Here is a 19689-nt window from a genome sequence, read left to right on the forward strand (position 1 = left end):
CTGTAACCCCAGCTACTTGGGAGGCTGAGGCATGAGAATTGCTTGAACTCGGGAGTTAGAGTTTGCAGTGAGCCAAGATCACACCTCTGTACTCCAGCCTCGGCAACAGACCAAGACTCGGTCTAAAAAACTACAAATTGTAAAACAGCTATTGCTGTTAATTAAAATACAGATAAATAATTTCTATAGATATTTCTTTATAAATTGAAGAAACTGCTCCCATAATTATAGAATTACTTTAAGGACATGCAGCACAAAAAAATCTTAAAAACTAAACTTATATATTGTATTGACTTGTGTACTGGTTGGTAAATGTTTGTTATTAGTGTAAGGGAAGAACATAATGTGAAAATCAGCTAGTTTGGTCTTTCCTTATTAGTAGGGAAAGGGGCAAAATTAGGCATTGTTTACAACTTCATTTGACCTGACACAGATTTTGAGAAAATTGTCTTTCTACCTTTCATTCCTATATTGGCAATTGTCAAGTGAGGGAACACAGCTTAGTCATGGAAACAAAGACATTTTGAGTCATTTCAATTCATCTATCTGGACATGCATAGACCCAAAACATGGTTCCATTTATTTCTATTCCAATATACAGTTCAATTTATTCCTCAGGAACCAGCTGAGAAGTTGTCTGACTGCTGGTAAGCTAGTGCAAACCAAAAAGTATCTGAGACAGGTCCCAATCAATTTAGAGGTTTCTTTTGCCAAGGTTAAGGACCACGGCCCATGACTCAGCCTCAGGAGGTCCTGAGAATGTGTGCCCAGGGTGGTTGGGTTACAGCTTTGTTTTATACGTTTTTGGGAGACAGAAGTTACAGGTAAAGATATAAGTTGCTATATGTAAGTTGTGCATTAGTTTGGGTCAGAAAGGCAGGACGTCTCCAAGCAAGGGTGGGCGGTGTAGGGGGTTTCCAGGTCATAGGTAGATTTAAAGACTTCTCGACTGGCAATTGGTTGAAAGAGTTAAGCCCCACCTGAAGAGTTGAATTCAGCATGAAGAAATGCTTCAGTTTAGATAAGGGGCTTGTGGAAGCCAGGGTTCTCACCACGGAGATGAAGCCTGCAGGTAGCAGGCCTCAGAGAGAATGGATGGTGAATGTCTCATCAGACCTTGAAAGGTGTCTAAGGGAAAGAGATTCTCTACCAAAAACAAATTTTTCTCATAAGAGACAGCTTTGCAGGACCATTTCAGAATATGTCAAAGAAATATATTTTGGGGTAAAACACTGTGATTTCCTTCAAGCCTGTTATCTGTCATGTGACGCTATGCCAGAATCACATTGGAATCTGATATCTTATTGCTACAGGGAATCTGTTTAGTCAGTTTTAAGATCTCTGCTTTGGCTGGGTACAGCAGTTCACACCTGTAATCCCAGAACTTACGGAGGCCAAGGTGGGCGGATCACCTGAGGTCAGGAGTTTGGGAGCAGCCTGGCCAACATGGTGAAACCCTGTTTCTACTAAAAAATACAAAAAAAAAATCTCCACCCTCATTTTCACCTTGTCTGAAAACAGATTCACACAGATTCACCAATGATTATTGTTGGTATTGTTTTCATCATCGTTTCTGAGGCACAGTCTTGCTTTGTCACCCAGGCTAGAGAGCAGTGTGGCTCACTGCAACCTCTGCCTCCTGGGTTCAAGTGATACTTGTGCCTCAACCTCCGGAGTACCTGGGACTACAGGTGTGCACTACCACGCCCGCCTAATTTTTGTATTTTTAGTAGGGACAAGGCTTCACCATGCTGGCCAGGCTGGTTTTGAACTTCTGTCCTCATGTGATCCGCCTGCCTCGGTCTCCCAAAGTGTTGGGATTACCAGCGTGAGCCACCACGCCCACCACCAATCATTATTATTGTTAATTTTTTCTTTTAACACACTGTTGCTGGCTTGATTTTTTTCTTAACAATTTTTTTTTGTGTGTGTGTAGAGATGGATTCTTGCTATGTTGTCCATGACCCAAGCTCACAGAATCCTCCCACCTTAGCCTCCCAAAGTGCTGGGATTAGAGGCATTAGCCACCACACCTAGTTCACCAGTTATTAACGATTTCCATATTTGGTGTCTCTCTCTACACACACACCTATGTGCGCGTGCACGCACAGACACCTTTTGTGTTTTTTTCTGAACGATTTGAAAGTAAGTTGCAGACATCACATCCCTTCACCCCCTAAATATTTTCATGGCTATATCCAAGGAGAAAGAACATTTTTTTTATTTATGTAACCTTAATATAGTTATCAAATTTAGGAAATTTAACATTGATCCAATATTATTTTCTAACTTACTGTCTATATTCCAGTTTGCCAGTTTTCCCGTTAATATCCTGTGTAGCTGTTTTTATTTCTAGCCCGGACACAAAATGCATTTAGCTTTCAAGTCTCTTTCGTCTCTAATTTGGAGGACTTCCTCAGCCTTTCATTGTTCTTCATGACTCTGGGTTTTTTGTTTTTTGTTTTTTTTTTTGAGACGGAGTTTCGCTCTTGTTACCCAGGCTGGAGTGCAATGGCACGATCTCGGCTCACCGCAACCTCCGCCTCCTGGGTTCAAGCAATTCTCCTGCCTCAGCCTCCCAAGTAGCTGGGACTGCAGGTACACACCACCATGCCCAGCTAATTTTTGTATTTTTAGTAGAGACGGGGTTTCACCATGTTGACCAGGATGGTCTCGATCTGTTGACCTCGTGATCCACCCGCCTCGGCCTCCCAAAGTGCTGGGATTACAGGCGTGAGCCGCCGCGCCTGGCCGACTCTGGATTCTTTAACCTAGGCTGGTCTGATGTTTTCTTATCTTTGAATTCAAGTGATAGGTTTTGGACAGTATATCTTAGAAGTAATATTGTGTCCTTCTCAGTGTAGTATACCATGAGACATACACTGTGAGACTGTCCCATTATCCATGATAGGAATGGATAAGGTGGTGTCCATCAGGTTTCTGCACTGCTAAATTACTATTTTTTCTTTTGTAATTAATGAGCACTTTTGTGGGCAATAGTTTGGGTATATGTTAATATCCTGTTCCTCACCAAACTTTCACCTATTCTTGACTGAATTATCACCCTAATTTTTAAATATAGATAATACATAGATAGATATATCTGTATAGGTATGTATGCCTGTATAATCAGTGGAACATGTGACAGAAACTGAATCAAGTTTTATAATTCTACTAAGTTATCCTTGGCAGGTGAAGTGGTTGCAGAATGCCGGCAAACTTCTATTGCTTCAGTAGATTGACAAACAAACCAGTCAGGTGAAAGCTGCCAGATATTTTTAAACAGAGTTATAAGCAACCCCAAGGAAAGAAAGAATACATTCAGGCTGAGACTGAAGCCTGCTAAGTCCTCAGGTTACATTCTTCTGCTACTCAGAGCCAGATAAACCTTGACTAGTGTGACCCTCAGGCAATCCACCACTAATCTCAGGACTGGGAAAACCCTTTATTTCTCTACAGAGTTACTGAGTGCTCATTTTCACAATGTGCTTCGTTTCCAAGGCGAAACTTCTTTCCTGGGGAGGGGCTTTCCTTGCTGGTGACGAATCTTGACTAGTAAAGGAGCGCACAGGCCACATCCACCTTGTATTCCTCCTGTGCCTGGCGATGAAGGGCAGAGAGGTCCGTCGCTTGGGGGATAGCTGGGTTTGGGCTTTCTCTGACTCCTTACATGTATGGTTCATTTCCGTCTTTCTAAGGAAATCATTTGTCTTATATTCATTTGTTCTGTGTGTTCCCTGACACACATCATATGAAAAAGTGACGATTCAGAAAGAAGACCTCAAATCGGATGGTCGATCAGTGACAAAGTTCTGCTGGGCTTGTCTAAGCACCTGTGGCTTCAGGATGGAATTCTCTCAGCCAAGTAACCGTACAGTTATTTTCATTCATCTGTTTACTTGGAAAGAGAATTAATGTATATGGGTTTATACAGAGATTTATGTATAAGGAGAGTTTCCATAGCATTATCATAAAGAAAACTGACGATCAGAATAAGTGTTCTTCAAGCAAAACAGAAACAAAAGCAAAAAACAATGTAGTATGATGGCAAGACACCAAACTTAGTTTTTATTCAAATATAATTAACATACAATGAAATGTGCATATCTTGAGCATCTGATGGATTTTGACAGTTGTATATATGATGCGCCACCACCAAAACAAGGTATATAGAAAATTCCCATCCCTCAGAACGTTCCCTCCTGTCTCCTTCCAGTCCTGCCCACCACCCACAGACTGCCACTGTGCTGATTTCTGTCACTACCTTCCCTCCAAGGTAACCACTGTCCAAACTTGTATCTCGAAAGATTGGTTTTGCCTGTTTTTGACCTTCATATAAAGGGAATCATACTGGAGTCATTTACACATGAGATTCATTTACATAGTTGTAATGTTTTATTGCTTTGTAATATTCCCCAATATTATTTTGAAGCAAATTTCAGACACATATCATTCCATTTATAAACATTTCAGTAGACAACTCTAAAAGACGAGGGATCTACAAAGACCCTACGTTGTTATATCTAAAAGAAATCAGCACAAATGCTGCGGCACATTCTGGTCTTCGGTCCAGTGGGGATGTTGGAAGTTGTGGCCCAGGCTGAGTCAGAAACAGGCAGGGAGGCTGGGGCCTGCTTGTGACAGAGGAGAGGGAGGAGTGGGAGGAGAGCATTTATGAACCTTAGTGGGCTGCTGGGGAAGGGAAAGGCACAGAGAATGAGGGAGAAGGGAGGAGGATGTCACAGCGCTTACTTGGGGCTTTTGATAAATGTGTGTGGAATAAATGTCAACATCAAGGACCTTGGATGGAAAAAGACCCTGTTTTCCACTGCTTTTGTCTTTTAGTCCTGGGTTTCCAGCCCCCTGAACTACGTAAGTGAAGAGACGTTTATAAGGAGTTATGTGTATTTATTATGCTTAAAGATTCAATTAGCCTGCCTTAAGGTACATAATATCTCTCAACCCCAATATTGTTTAAAATGCATTTTCATCCATATACCCAATTTTTCTTTTTGTTGGAATTTGATTTTGACTAGAAGAGACTGGTTTTATTCCCGGGTGACCATGAATATGCCTGCATATCATCTTTTTTTGTCCATTAACAACATTTGTTTCCTCATTATAGTTTTCTATTCCAAAAAAAAAGTGTGTATCAACCCAACCCTCATGCAAATCAGTAGGAGCACATTACGTGTTCTTGGTATATTTCCCTGTGCTTGCCTCTGTTTCCACAGCCCTCCTGCTGTTTTCCTGCCGGTGTGCTCTTTTATTCTGTTGATAGCTTTCATTTTGGTCTTCCCTTCACATCTGGCCCTTCAAGCTGGTCTGCGGTTCCGCACTGCGGTTGGGCCATTCAGTGATTGGACTCTCTCCAGCCCCCACCAAATGCTGTCTCTTTCTGTAGTAGGAAGATGAGCTTAAGATGTCTTTCTTATGGTGTCTCGAATGATGTATTTTGCTTTGGGTGCAAAAGCCTGTACCAACTTGAAATGCTGTGTCTGCTGTGTGTTGAGTAATAAATACGATAGCAATAGTAACAATAACAGAAACAGCCTTAGGCTTTGGGAGTCATTGTTGAGCACAGCCCACCCCTTAGCTATTATTTTTCAATAATATTCAAAAAGGTCTATAGATTATATTGCAAAATATCTTCATTAACGTTTTGTTGCTTCCACATTTTTCCCCGTGCCGTTACGGATTGTATCATAGTCTTCTCAATAGAAGTGAAAATTTAAAAATGAGAGTTATTCTAGCTGATGACCAGAGTAAATATTCTTAGGAATAAAACTCTTCTATAATGGCAAGAGAGTAAGCCTTATTTTTATTGAAATACGATTAGCATACAATGAAATGTACATCTTAGGAATTTGATGAGTCTTGACAATTGTATACACTCATATACCTCCACCGAAACAAGACCACAGCTCATGTCCGTCATTCCAGAATGCGCCCTCCTGTTCCCTTCCACGTGCTACTCACCCTTCAGAGGCAGCCTCTGTTCAGATATTTATCCCCACAGAGAGGTTTTGCCTGTCCTTGAATATTGCATAAATGCAGTATGAGTGCTCTTACAGCTGACTCTTTTTTTCACTCATTACTGTCTGTGAGATTCATTCCTGCTGTTGTATCTATCTGTCGTCCATTCCGTGTCGTTGCTGAGTAGCATTCCGTTAGGTGCTGTGTAATTTGTTTATCTGTCCACTTGCTGATGGGCATTTGGATTGTTTTCAGTTCTGAACAATTTTGAATAAAGTTGCTATGAACATCTGCGTGCAGGTCTTCACGGGAGTGTGGCAGAAGGCTCTAGAATGTCTCCCAGTGATCCCTGCCTCCTGGTGTTCTTGCCCCACCCTGTGCAATCGCCTCTCCTTGAGTGTGTGTGAGGGGGACTTGTGACTCCTTCTAACTAACAGAATATGGGGAAGGTGATGGGATGTCATTTCCATGATTGTTACATGTGATTGTATCTTCCATCCTGTTAGCAGGTGCTGTTGACTCTCTTGCTGGCTTCTATGAAATAAGCTTCCCTATGGGGACACCTACATGGCCAGGAACTACGGGTGACCTCTGATCGACAGCCCGTGAGAAACTGAGGCCCTCAGTGGAGAGTCTGCAAGAAACCGAATCCTACCAACAACTGTAAGAGCTTGGAAGTGGTTCCTTCCCTAGTTGAGCCTCTGATGAGACCCGAGCCTGGGCTGGCACCCTGGTGGCAGTCTCATGAGAGCTGCTAATGTAGAGGACCCGGCTAAGCCAGGCTCAGACTCCTGGCCCACGGGAACTGTGAGATAATAAATGCAGCTTTTATAAGCTGTTAAGTTTGCAGTAACGTTACACAGCAATAGGTTAAAACAAGATGGTTTTTAACTATCTTGGACAAATATCTAAGAGTGGAATGACTGGAACATATAGTAAGTGTACATTTAACCTTTGAAGGAGCTGCCAAACGCTTGTTCACGTGGGTGTATGTTTCTGTACTCCCACCAGCAGCGGATGTGAGTTCCACCACGCCGCGCCCTCAACGGCAATTCGTGTTGCCAGTCTTTCTGATTTTTCCATTCCAGTTGGCATGGAATCATCTCACTGTGGTTTTTAGTTTGCATTCGCTTGATGACTAATGAGAAATAAACCTGTTTTAACCTGTTATGCAATCTGCTCAAATTTTGTTTTTCTTCCAAAAGAAATACAGCTTGTTTGTTAGCTTTAGTTTTTTTTTTGGGTCCTTGTTATTTGAGATACACAGATGAAAAGATAAGATTACAGACTTAAAGAAACATTATATAAGAAATATATCAACATATTGTTGTATGTAGAATATGAAATGGGGAATAGAAGACATGAGATATCTGCTATATACCTCATATATAAAATGAAAATGAAGTGGAAAAATGGGTAATTCAGTATACTCATTGCTAAGTGAAATAACATATACTGCTACGCCATAAGGTAGGTGTTGGTGAATTTCATTGTAAGATAAGGAATCTGAAGCTTACAGACAATGACCAGTTGAAACGGGCTAGGCTGCGCTGCAGTAACAAATATCCCTCCCTATTTCAGTGGCTGAAAACAACAAAGGCTTATTTCTTCCATATTCACGTCCATCATGGGTTGGTCTGGAACCCTGCTCCACGTCTCTGTTGCTTTCACTGCAGAGCTCTGGCTAACAGAGTATGCACCACATTGCTGGTACAGTGGCAAAAGGAGAAGAAAGCATAGCAAAGACTGCACAGCTCTCGAAGCTTCACCTAGAGGTGACATACAGTACTTACTTTGCTCACTTTTATGGACAAAGGACAAAGGACTCCAGTGGGGCAGGGAAATATAATTCCATCCTCTAGAGGCTAAGTAATTTACCCTAAAGGGCAGAATTTTTTTTTTTCCTAACACAGAATGTTATTTATTTCAAATACAATTTCAGTGGGTAAATAAGGCGGCACATTCCTTCAACAAAGGACACATCCAGGAAAGCAAGATATGTCCGAGTGAAACAAAGCTTCGCCACCAATTTCAGTCAACTCTGGCAACATTGCATCAGCCCATCAACTTAACAGGTAAGCTTTAAACCTTTTCTGTACAAAACATAAATCAAAAGTATCTGTAGCACCTGCCCCAATATTAATATTTTAAGTCCCCTAAGAACTTTCAAGAGCAAGTGTTACTGTTATTTTCAGATATCTTTCAGTCTATAGATTATCTCTGACTTTGTGTATCTAATTTCTGCTTAGCTACATAAAAGCATTTTCAAAGCTTGGTTTCTGCCACTGACCCAGTTAAAAATTAAGACGTTAATCCATGTTCTAATCTTTTTTTTTCCCATTTATTTATTTTATTGCATTTTAGGTTTTGGGGTACATGTGAGGAACATGCAAGATTGTTGCATAGGTACACACGTGGCCGTGTGATTTGCTGAAGGGCAGAATTTTGACTCAAGCCAGATCTTAAGATTCTTTCTCTTTTTTTTTTTTTTTTTTTTTTTTGAGACTGAGTTTCGCTCTTATTGCCCAGGTTGGAGTGCAATGGCACGATCTCAGCTCACTGCAACCTCCGCCTCACAGGTTCAAATGTTTCTCCTGCCTCAGCCTCCCGAGTAGCTGGGATTACAGGCATGCACCACCATGCCCAGCTAATTGTGTATGTTAGTAGAGACGGGGTTTCTTCATGTTGGTCAGGCTGGTCTCGAACTCCCTACCTGAGGTGATCCGCCCACCTTGGCCTCCCCAAGTTATTATAGGTGTGAGCCACCACATCCAGCCCAGATCTTAAGATTCTAAACCTAATGCTTTTCCTTCTACACCTTCCTTGTCCCAAATGAGCCTTAAAATAATATTGTTTCATTTACTTACTGTTTCCACAGTTTTTTGTTCTATTTCTAAGGTTGAAATATTCCCTTATTCATTTTTCATCAAAATGAGCCAGATAGCTCATGTAAAAAGAATTTATTTATTTAGCATGCCTGCTTATACACAGATGCATATTTTCAATTTCTTCATTTCCAGTTCAGAAAGCTGTGTTGGTAATGAATTTTCACTAAAGTAGTACAAGATTGGAAAATAAAATAAGCGTCGACACATTTTCCAAAATCAACACGAACCCAATGTGAGAACCAGACAATTATTACCTCTGGAGTCAGCCCCAGATTATTAAAATGCTCCAAAAAGTAACCCAGCAGGGGACCACCTTTATTTCTCAGTCATTTTCACAGGAAATTTTCTCAGGGTCTAGTGGTCACCTCCACACTCTCCTCCTAATATCTGAACAATACTGTAGGTTCACCCAGGACTTAGGAATACCAGAATTTGTTTCTCCCTCCATTGGTTTCAAAGATACCACTTAGATACTGAATCAGATATGGCTGGATATGATCTGGAGATGAGTTTTATGTCACTCACAGTGTTTGTAACTTTAACAAATTAGCTGCCAATACCTAAAAATTGTGACTACGTTTGGATTAGCAGCTTCTCTTGGAAAACTGACAGAGCTGACAACCCTTGCCTGATGCTGAGTAACAGCTGGCCCTTTAGGAGGGCCAGGTACCACACAGAGCCTCATAGTCCCCACCTGAGACCTCTTCACTCCTCTGCGTTTCCCAACAAAGGCACACAGACATTGAGGCATTTCTCAGCATCTCCCTCTTCCTGATCCTCCGAAGTTTCCCAAGTCCCAGCTGTCAGAAGCCCCCTGATGCCTGGAGCTGCTCAGCAGGAGATCCTCCCCAAAAACTGCCGGTAGGGATAAGAGCCAGATGCCATAGCAGTCAGGGCCGGTGAATTCAGCCCAGGAATTTCAGGCAATGCCTGAGCCTCCCCCGACTTGGCTCCCCGGCTTGCCTTTCTGCCTGGGCCCCTGTTACACTGACGGCTCTCCCCTTGTTCATTCCTGTGAGGTGTATAGATTCTCAGAGCTGGCTGCAACCTCCTATTCCTTGACAGCCCTCTCCTGGCTGAGACCCGAGTTTCCTGCTCACCGGCAGCATCAGCTTACAGCCTGGCTGCCTCCTCTGACGCCACAGCTCAGGCTCTCAAGTGGGCGTGGCAGTCGTTATTGGCTTACGTTTGGTTGTTTATTTGCACAGGGTAAATATGTAGCAGGCTCTTTGCCTTAGGAAGCAGGATGGTGAACTAACCAATGGGACAAAACAGATAGTCCAGAAACTGGAAAAATGCACATACGGCCACTTGATTTATGACAAAGGTGACGCTACACTATAGTGGGGAAAGGTGTTTTTTTAATTTTAAATTAATTAATTAATATGAGATGGAGTTTCGCTCTTGTTGCTCAGGCTGGAGTGCAATGGCACAATTTTGGCTCACTGCAACCTCTGCCTCCTGGGTTAAAGTGATTCTTCTGCCTCAGCCTCCCGAATACCTGGGATTACAGGCGTGTGCCATCATACCCAGCTAATTTTGTATTTTTAGTAGAGACGGGGTTTCTCCATGTTGGTCAGGCTGATCTCGAACTCCTGACCTCAGGTGATCCACCCCCCTCGGCCTCCCAAAGTGCTGGGGTTACAGGCATGAGCCACTGCTCCCAGCCTATTTAGTTCTCTTTGTAAGTCATTCCACACAAGGTTGGATTGACAGCCTCTCATATATTGGGCTTCCTGCTGGGCAGCAGTGATGTAAGAGTGAACAAGACACACTCCTTGTGCTCAAAGAGCACGCAGTTTAGTTGGGAAAAGACCCAAGAAACAAATGAGTACAACGAAGTGTGATGAATCCCCTAACAGTATGTTAAGGGAGCCCAGAGGTAGGGTGAGGTGGGTGAGGTGGGTGAGGTGGGTGAGGTGGGGAGAGGTGGGGTGAGGTGGGTGAGGTGGGGTGAGGTGGGTGAGGTGGGTAAGGTAGGGTGAGGTGGGTAAGGTTGGGTGAGGTGGGTGAGGTGGGGTGAGGTGGGTGAGGTGGGTGAGGTAGGTGAGGTGGGTGAGGTGGGTGAGGTAGGTGAGGTAGGTGAGGTGGGTGAGGTGGGGTGAGGGAAGACTCTCTGGAGGAGACAGTGCATGAGGGAGGAGTTAGCTGGGAGGAGTGGGGATAAGCGCATGTTTGGCAGAGAAGCCAGCATGTGCAAAGGCAAGGAAGAACAGGGCGCACAGATCGCTACCCATTTCTTAAACATGTGTGGAAAATCTCTTAGACTATATTCTGGCTTCTTGCTGAGAAGTATCACGTGTCAGTTTAGCACATATGCCGCACCGTGTGATGTCAATGATGGGTATCGTTATTCCAGTTTTACTGATGGGACAGGTGGATCTGGGGCACTCGGATGACTTACCCAAGCCCACCTAGCTCTCTAGTGGAGATGGTGGAATTAGAACTCAGGTCTTTGGACCCCTGCTTTTGCATTCCTTCCATTGTGCCATGTGACTGCTAGTTCAGCCCAAGTCATGCCTTTGGAACAACACGGAGCCGAGGCTTTATGGGAGGCAGGAAGGGTGTTCACACGGTATCTGGCTGGATTTACAGTTGGCCGGGTTAGTGCCTTCAGGCTGTCCTGCATACATAAAGCTAAGGGACTAGCAAAAGGAAAAAGGAAGGCCATGTGAACATGGTCACAAAGGGTCCGGGTCACAGAAGGGCTGAATCCAAGTGTCTATTTCACACTGAATGGCTCTGAATGGAGGGGGGTGGTCCTGAAAGAACGCCATGCCCAACACCGGCCACCAGGTGGCACTCAGATGCAGGCATGAGCGGGCCGTGGACGGGTTTGGCAGAGGCTGCAGCAGCAGAGGGCAGGTGACTGTGCTCCTACCTCTGACGGAAACCAGGACGGGGCAGGAGGCCTTGGACACGTGCAGGGCAGCCATCCCACGTGCAGGCCTGCTGAGCTCTGCCTACGCCCACCTGCAGACCCCGGGCTGATTGTTGTTGTTGGCTGCAGGGGGCCTCTGTGCCTGAAACCATCAGGGACGCTGGAATTAGGAGCCTGGGCAATTGCCTTGCTCTGCCTGGATGTATCTGTGGGGTACACAAACAGTTGTATTTGGACTTTGAAAAGATTGGGTACCGCACCTTTTCCCACATGTGTAAAACGCAGCTCTGGCTCTCCAAGACCCCCAAACGTGCATGACGCCAGCCGGCAGGGAAGCATCTTTCTAAATTTCCTCATGGCAACATTCTGCTTGGGCTCATCAGAACCATTCTCTTTTTCTCCTTTCCTGGCGCCTTGTTTTGATATCCATTGAGAAATCCATGTGGATTTCACAACGCCAGTGTTTTCATGTGTGCCGTGGGGACAGCTTGTGCCTTGTAGGGCTGCTGTGAGCCGCACATGTAAGAACAGAACCAAGAGGGCTTTGCAAACTGTGAAGTGCTCTCTATGCTTACTGTGGCTCCACTCACGGTGCCAAGTCCTCTGTTAGCTATTTCTGCCTCCTCCTCCTCCCAGATAGCATTTTTCACGTACAAGGCATGGTTCTAAGGATTTTGTCATGTCCTATAAGGCAGGTGCTTCCATATCCCTTGCAGGCTAGTTTGTTGCAGAGTGAGCTTGAAATGCAGGTTTGCGGCTTCAAACTCTGAAACCAGGGGCCTCGCTCCTATCCCCAGATGGCCTCTCCTGCTCAAAGACACGTTGGTGCAATGGAAAGCCATGCGCCTGACTTTCCACGTTTTCATTTGCTACCAGATGGAGGCTTAAAAGTAGTTCTCCCCGTGGTTCTCGCCTCCTTTGTACTCGCCCCCAGCCTCCAGGCCCTTGCCTGGGCCCAGCTGTTCCCCACTTCCCATCTACTTCTTCCTTCTGGGATGGAGCAGAGGAAAGGAGGAGGGTTGAGGGGACCTGGGAGAGCAGAATGGGTGAGCCCTGCTCTCTGCGTGTCTGGCTGCGGGGAGGGTGGGGATTGCCTTTGCGGGAATGAGGAAAAAGGGGTCGCTCTACCCCCAAGCAGCATTAGGCTTCTGTTAGGCACAGGGACACTTCCAGGGTGTAGTTGCCATTGATCCATCTGGGTGCTCTTGGTTGAAGTCACACTGGGCGTGGTGAATTCGAACATGCCAGACGCTTTTCTTTACAGTAGCAGCCCTGTCATCGCCTGAGGATCAGCACCCCCGACCTTGGGCCAGTGAGGCAGCTTGTGATGCAGCCTCCCTCCCTTCTCCTGTCGAAGGCCCAAAGGGTGTCCAGCAGCCTCCCAGGTCACAGAGCTTCATCCAGGAGTTTGGCAGGTAACGGACGGCATTGGACCTGGTGCCTTTTCGCTTCTTATAATTTCCTGAAGAGATGCCTGTTTTCACAAGGTTCTGGTTAGTGCTCAGATTCAACATTGATTAGAATAGTTGGGGGCTGTGCAAAGGGGGTGGGGCAGGAGCTGTGTTTTACTGATGTATCAGGCTGTAGCACCTGCAGCGAAGGAAAGGCAGGAAGCCAGCTAGACAGAAAGGGCATTGGTGGGTCAGGCCCCCTTTGGTCCTAAGATCTGGGATTCAAAGCCTGGATCCTACCCATTTGTTTTCACTGAGGTGTAAATACTGATACCTCGTGCTGCTGTCCCTGTGGTTTACTCAAGAATGACAGACATACTTCTCTGAGCCAGATCCTCCAGGCAGCCATTCCAGGGGCAAAGAAAAGAAGCTGTGCCTCTGAGGAGCCCTCCTGTAGCTCCCGTTACATGCAGGAATAACCTCGGCCAGCCCTCTCGGGAGGAGGAAGCTCTAACGGGTCAGCCTGCAAGGGTGGACCTGGAGCCACAGCTCAGTGACACTTCCTTGGGCCTGTCACTCCACCCCAGGGCCCCATAGGCACTTCTGGCCAAATCACACTGGAATGATAGAACTGGCTTCTTTCCCTGGCTCCCCTGGGCAGGGGTTGGGGCTGGAAGGGAAATTCTCCTCCCAGAACAAACCTAAAGGCAAACATTTAGTCCTGTAGACAGGTCTGAAGCCCCAGTTTCCAGTGCAGCAAGTGAAGACACGGGGTGTTCACGTGCAGATGAAAAGCAGTTAGTGAATCAGCCAAATCTTAGCTGAGTGTGTTACACCTGAGACAGGCCAGCGGGGAAGTCAAAGTCACGGGAATGCGCGGGAGGGGTGAGGTGGGAGCTCAGGGCAGGGGCACGCAGGAGGGGGAGGGAGTCGCAAGAGTTGTCTGACAAGCCCACTCAGCCACGTGAGGAAGTGGCAGAAGATCTTCCGGGCAAAGGAGCAACTTGTACAAAAGTGCAGAAGTGAGGCCGGGCACGGTGGCTCACGCCTGTAATCCCAGCACTTTGGGAAGCCGAGGCAGGTGGATCACAAGGTCAGGGGTTCGAGACAAGCTTGGCCAACATGGTGAAACGCCGTCTCTACTAACAATACAAAAATTAGGTGGGCATTGTGGCACATGCCTGTAATCCCAGATACTCAGGAGGCTGAGGCAGGAGAATCTCTTGAACTTGGGAGGTGGAGGTTTCAGTGAGCTGAGATTGCACCCTGCCCTCCAGCCTGGGCGACAGAATGAGACTGTTTTAAAAAACAAAAGCCACCACAACAAAAAACCCCCAAAATTCAGAAGTGGAAGGTGGCAAAGCAGCTTTGCCTTGCTGGGGAAGGAGCTGTTTGGGAGATGAGGTCAGAGAGGTGAGTGGCCTACCTCAGAGGGTTCAGAAAAGGAAGGAAAACCCAAAGGCACACTACAGAGTCTTAAACTAACAACACTGGCAGAAAACCAAATGACCTCAGGAGTGTCTGGTCTTGTTCCCATGACAGCCAGGACTAGGCAGGCCAGAAGACCAGAGGCCCTTCAATACAAGATTAAGCAGGTCACTGGGAAGGCCCTTGCGTGCCCTGGCCCCTCTGAAGGTCACGGATCCTGAGTGTCACACTGATTTGTAGCTGCAGCCAAATGGGAAGGGTCTGCTCAGAGGTCGTGCTGACTTGGTGTTTAGACTCAGTGCCTGTGTGAGGAGACAGCCCAAAACCACTAGGGCTGGTGCAGAAAGGCAGGGCCTTCAGGTGATTCCAGAGGCCAGAGCGTTGTCAGGATGTTTCTCGCCCTACAAACTCTCCTGAGCCCTGGCTCAGGGCCTGGTTCTCTGCAAGGCCTGGGAACACGAAGCCCCCCTAACTCCTCAGCAGGGGTGAAGACCCCTCATCCAGGACCACACCCAGCCTGAGGCATGGGAAGAGCCCTCCTGACGCCCTAGTCCCAGCCTGGCCCTGCGGACCGGGCGGGCTGGGCGTCTTCCTGGCTGGTATGGGCCAGTTTGGTATTGGAGCTGCAGCTCTATCATTGCGTCTTCTCCAAGGCGAGGATAGTGGTGTTGATGGCCAGCTGCACATAGCGCCATGGAAGGGACGCTGGTGTCAAATACCGAAACTGGATGAGCCAGTTGCATCCAGTGGGTAAATCTCTCAACCTCCCAAATTTTCATCTGTGAAAGGGGTTGCAGTCCTCACCTTGCAGGGGTAATGGTTGCACGAGACAACATGTGTAAAGCTGAGGCCCAGGCCCAGCTCAGTCCTTCCAGCCAAGGCCTGTCACCTTGTGAAGGAGCATTCTTCTGCCACCCTGAGCTGGATGGACAGAAAGGCCTCCACTGACATGCAGAGGCCTGGCTCGCCCCAACTTGGCTGGCTTCCTGGCCAGCCTGGGGCTCGTGGCCTGCAGGGGGCAGGAATGGGACGCACCGCCGGCAGAGCGCTCTCTGCAGCGTCTGGAATGGAAAGTTCTTTGCGCAGTGAATGCAGCTGGGGTCGATTTGTTTTTAAATGGGTAATGTTTGCGGTTCTTTTATGCAAGCCCTTTACATCTAGCATTCAAAGAAAATAATCAGTCTAGACTATCAGACCCGATAGCAGCTCCTATGAAATTCGGGCCTGACTTTGCAGTCAGAGTGCCTTCCCTGCTCCCTCCCGCTCCCTCCATCTCTCCTCTTGACCTTTTATCTCAGCGGGAGCCCTGACTAGAAGGAGGGTTCTGGAAATGTGGTGTGTTTCTCATTAAGTTTCTGCAGCATAAAGTCACGTGATGCAAAGCTCCTTTTTTTCTGGTCTCCTTTCTTTCCCGTATGTATCTACAGTGACTCCTGCTGCTTAGGTTCTATTTGAGATGATTGAAGGCCGAAATCTTGTTGATACGAAGATTTTAAAACTCTTGTTTCTAGGGTGCTGGTGGTATGCTTGGTTTATTTTCCCCTGGCAGTGAGGTGGTCAAACAATTCCAAATAGAATCGCGCCTCTACTCTGGACCAAACGTCCCCTTTTCTTTTCTCTTTGCACATCTGCAAATTTCTTTCTCTAAAACTTGAGGCTCTGACTTGGGAGATTTTCATGTTGGGTGGGCCCAGACTTCTGAGGGGGCCCAAAGGAACCTTGTGGGGCTGTGAGGAGTCCCAAAGCACGCGGAGGGCCACGGCCATGAACAGCAGCTCCCTTCCCGCATCTGCAGAGAAGCTCTCACCTGAGCCCAGTGGTCTGTGGCAACAAATGGAGACAGACAGAGAGCAAGAGAGAGTGAGGGGGGTGGGGAGAGAGAGGGAGGGGGTGGAGAGAGAGGGAGAGGGCACCATAGATCCTGACAACTGCTAGGCCTCCTTTATCTTCTCCTGGGCCTGGCAAGGAGGCTGCAAGCCCTACACGGCCTCTCTGAGTAGAAAGCCACAGGTGAAAGTTTGCGCAGCTGATGTCTCAAAATAGGCCCCAACTTCATGCCTAAAGCACAGCTCTGTGAGAGTGTGAACTGAGCCACCCTTGTGCAAGTGAGCATTACAGTCATAGCCTTGGTGTAGACCAAAGGTCCCGCCCTACGCGCTGCCCTACAGGGCTCAGTCACTGGCCTCCTCTTCCCTTGTCCCTCATCTTGATCTTCAGCAGCTGGGGGAGGGGCCAGCCTTGCATCTTCCTTTGAAAAACAATGGGGTGTTGGAGGTCAGGGTCAGTATCATCGCTGCCTCATGGTTGCTGAAGGTTGGAGGTCAGGGTCAGTATCATCGCTGCCTCATGGTGGCTGAGGGTTGGAGGTCAGGGTCAGTATCATCGCTGCCTCATAGTCACTGAGGGTTGGAGGTCAGGGTCAGTATCATCGCTGCCTCATGGTGGCTGAGGGTTGGAGGTCAGGGTCAGTATCATCCCTGCCTCATAGTCACTGAGGGTTGGAGGTCAGGGTCAGTATCATCCCTGCCTCATAGTCACTGAGGGTTGGAGGTCAGGGTCAGTATCGTCGCTGCCTCTTAGTCACTGAGGGTTGGAGGTCAGGGCCAGCTTCTTCAGCTCCTTCCATTAGGTAACGCATGTCATCTGTAACATTCTGACCCAGGATGTACCTTGGATGTGCATTCAATGCCTTGCTTTCAGTATCATTGTCGACTCGTTGTTGTTGAGGGGTGGACTTGCCCATTAGGGCCAGAGCCTCAGGCGGGAATGCTGCAGGCTGCCTCAGTACCCGGCTCTTTGCTGACTTCTGTCCTTCCCTCCCCTCCCGCAGCACCCTTCCACCCTCTATTACCAACATTCACAGAACCCTTTACGGTTTAGCCCCACCTGCTTCAGCGTGGGTTCTGAACCACAGAAGAGAATTGAGGAGTGGGGGTGTCCATTTCTAGTCTGATGGCCATGAGCTCCCTGGGAGACCTTGGGGAGCCCCTCCCACCTATGCACTTGTCCTTGTCTTCACGATCTGGGGTGGATCTGAGGTTTGCTCAACTCCCTTCCAGCTCAGAGAGTTGGTTGTGCGGGTCAGGAAACCCGAAAAGATCTGCTTTTATTTTGTTCTTTTTCTTTTTTAGCAGCTTAGTCGATAAATTTATTGTCTTTATCTGAAAAATTCTCATAGGAAATTCAGTGTAGCTCCCAGCAGCCTGTTCTTGAGCCCTGACAAAACTTGCCTTCTTTTGAGCGATCCAGTGTTTCTTCTGGGCAGGGACATTTTGGGGTGGTTCCACCTTTTCTCTTTAGCTTCTTTCTTGGGTCTCTTCTCGTAGCCTGGATTCTCTCGCATAGCAGCGTGAGCTTTCTTCTACAGCTCCTCCGTCATGTCTGGAGTTACACTGTCTTTATGTATTGGGAGAACTGTTTCTTGTAAGCATCTTCATTTTCTTCCATTGGGTAACGCATGTCATCTGCAACATTCTGACCCACGATGTACTTCCGATGTGCATTCAGTGTCTTGCTTTCAGCATCATAACCAGGGAATCTGTTGTGTGCTGTGAGAGACAGAGAGGTCTCCATCCACAGCTCCCTTCAGGGCTCCGAAACCTTTATCACCAGTGCTGGTTCTGGCAAGCCCTGCATCCAAATAGCAGGTGGAGCCACCAGCCGACCATCGGTGCTTTCCATGTGGTGTTCATCTCCGATTGCATCCACCTGCACCTGGCCTTCATAAATCTTGTCCGTGCCCGACCCACTGAGAAGCCTGCAGGCAGGCAGCGGCCGGCTCAGTGCGCTGCAGCAGACTGTGAGGTCCACCATCGCACGGCATCTTGGCAGTTTACATGCGTCAGCTGCGCAGACAATCACGTCCCCTTCTATACAGGCACTCCGACAAGTGGTATCTCTGTCACCAAACTATCCTCCTGTAATTGGATGTGTTGTACTTATTTTTATCCAGCATCATTAAGTGTTTCTTAATAATCAGTTTTAACATCTCGTTTTCTGAATTTCACTTGGTTTCTTGTAAAGCAGGCCTTATTTTTGACAGCTTTAGCAAACCCTATCCTGTAAAACGGAGACCCATGTTCACAGCTGGATACATACCTGCAGGTCTCAGGGATCTGCTTTTCTAAATAAAGTTTACTGGAACCCAGCCACACTCATTCATTTACAAATCAGGCCTGTGCCTGCATCTGCACTACCATTCAGAAGTGAGTGGTTACCACAGAGACCATGCGCCCTGCAGCGCCTAAGATATTTACTATCTGGCCCTTTACAAGGAAAGTTCGCCAACATCTGGTCTATGGCTTCCATTTTATTTTATCTTTCACAGGGTGGGGCAGACTTGTCCTCAGAGCCACAAGAATTTTGTTTTGTGAAACATGATCTTGGTGACTTGAATAAAACAGAGGAGGCTGTTCCAGGATCTGAGCCACAGAACAGGTGAAGGCATCAATCTGTGTTAGTCAGCTAGGGCTGCCATGTAAAATATCATCGACTGAACAACAGAAATTTACTCTTCACAGCCACGGAGGCCAAAAGCCCATGATCAACGTACTGGCAAGGTAGGTTTCATCCTTGGCCTTTCTCTTGACTTGCAGGTGAGCACCATCTTGCTGCGTCCTCCTTCTTTGTGCATACGGGGGATGGGTGGTGGGGGGGGGAGAGAGAGAGAGAGAGAAAGAGACAGGGAGAGAAAGAGAGAGAGAGAGACAGGGAGAGAAAGAGAGAGAGAGAGACGGGGGGGAGAGAGAGAGACAGAGAGAGAGAGAGAGAGAGAGCACAAGCCAGCATGTGAGCTGCTGGTGTCTTTTCTCAAAAGGACACTAATCCTGTTGGATCAGGGTCCCTTCGTTGTGACCTCACCTGGCCTTAATTACTTCCCCATAGGCTCTGTCTCCAAATATAATCACATTGAGGATTTAAGGCTTTAACATATGAATTTTGAGGGGGACACAATTTAATTCATAATAGAACTCTAATCTTTTTCTCGGGAGACTTTCTGATTATGCCAGCCTGACAGATGGGAAACTACGGCAGTGGAGGTCAGACATTTGTTCTGTCTTAGGTGGAGTTCCCCAGAAGCAAAGACCGAGAGGAAGGCTTCTGAGAAAGCGATGCATTGAGGAAG

The 19689-nt window shown here is 46.9% G+C and overlaps 1 pseudogene; it reads right to left on the reverse strand.

The window, feature by feature from the left end:
* Positions 1 to 17608: 17608 nt before the first annotated feature.
* LOC116540652 lies at positions 17609 to 18377 on the reverse strand (annotated as a pseudogene).
* Between the last annotated feature and the right edge of the window lie 1312 nt (positions 18378 to 19689).

The sequence above is a fragment of the Sapajus apella genome, unplaced genomic scaffold, assembly GCF_009761245.1.
Source record: "Sapajus apella isolate SASKATOON/1434 unplaced genomic scaffold, GSC_monkey_1.0 scaffold143, whole genome shotgun sequence".
NCBI classification, from domain to species: domain Eukaryota; kingdom Metazoa; phylum Chordata; class Mammalia; order Primates; family Cebidae; genus Sapajus; species Sapajus apella.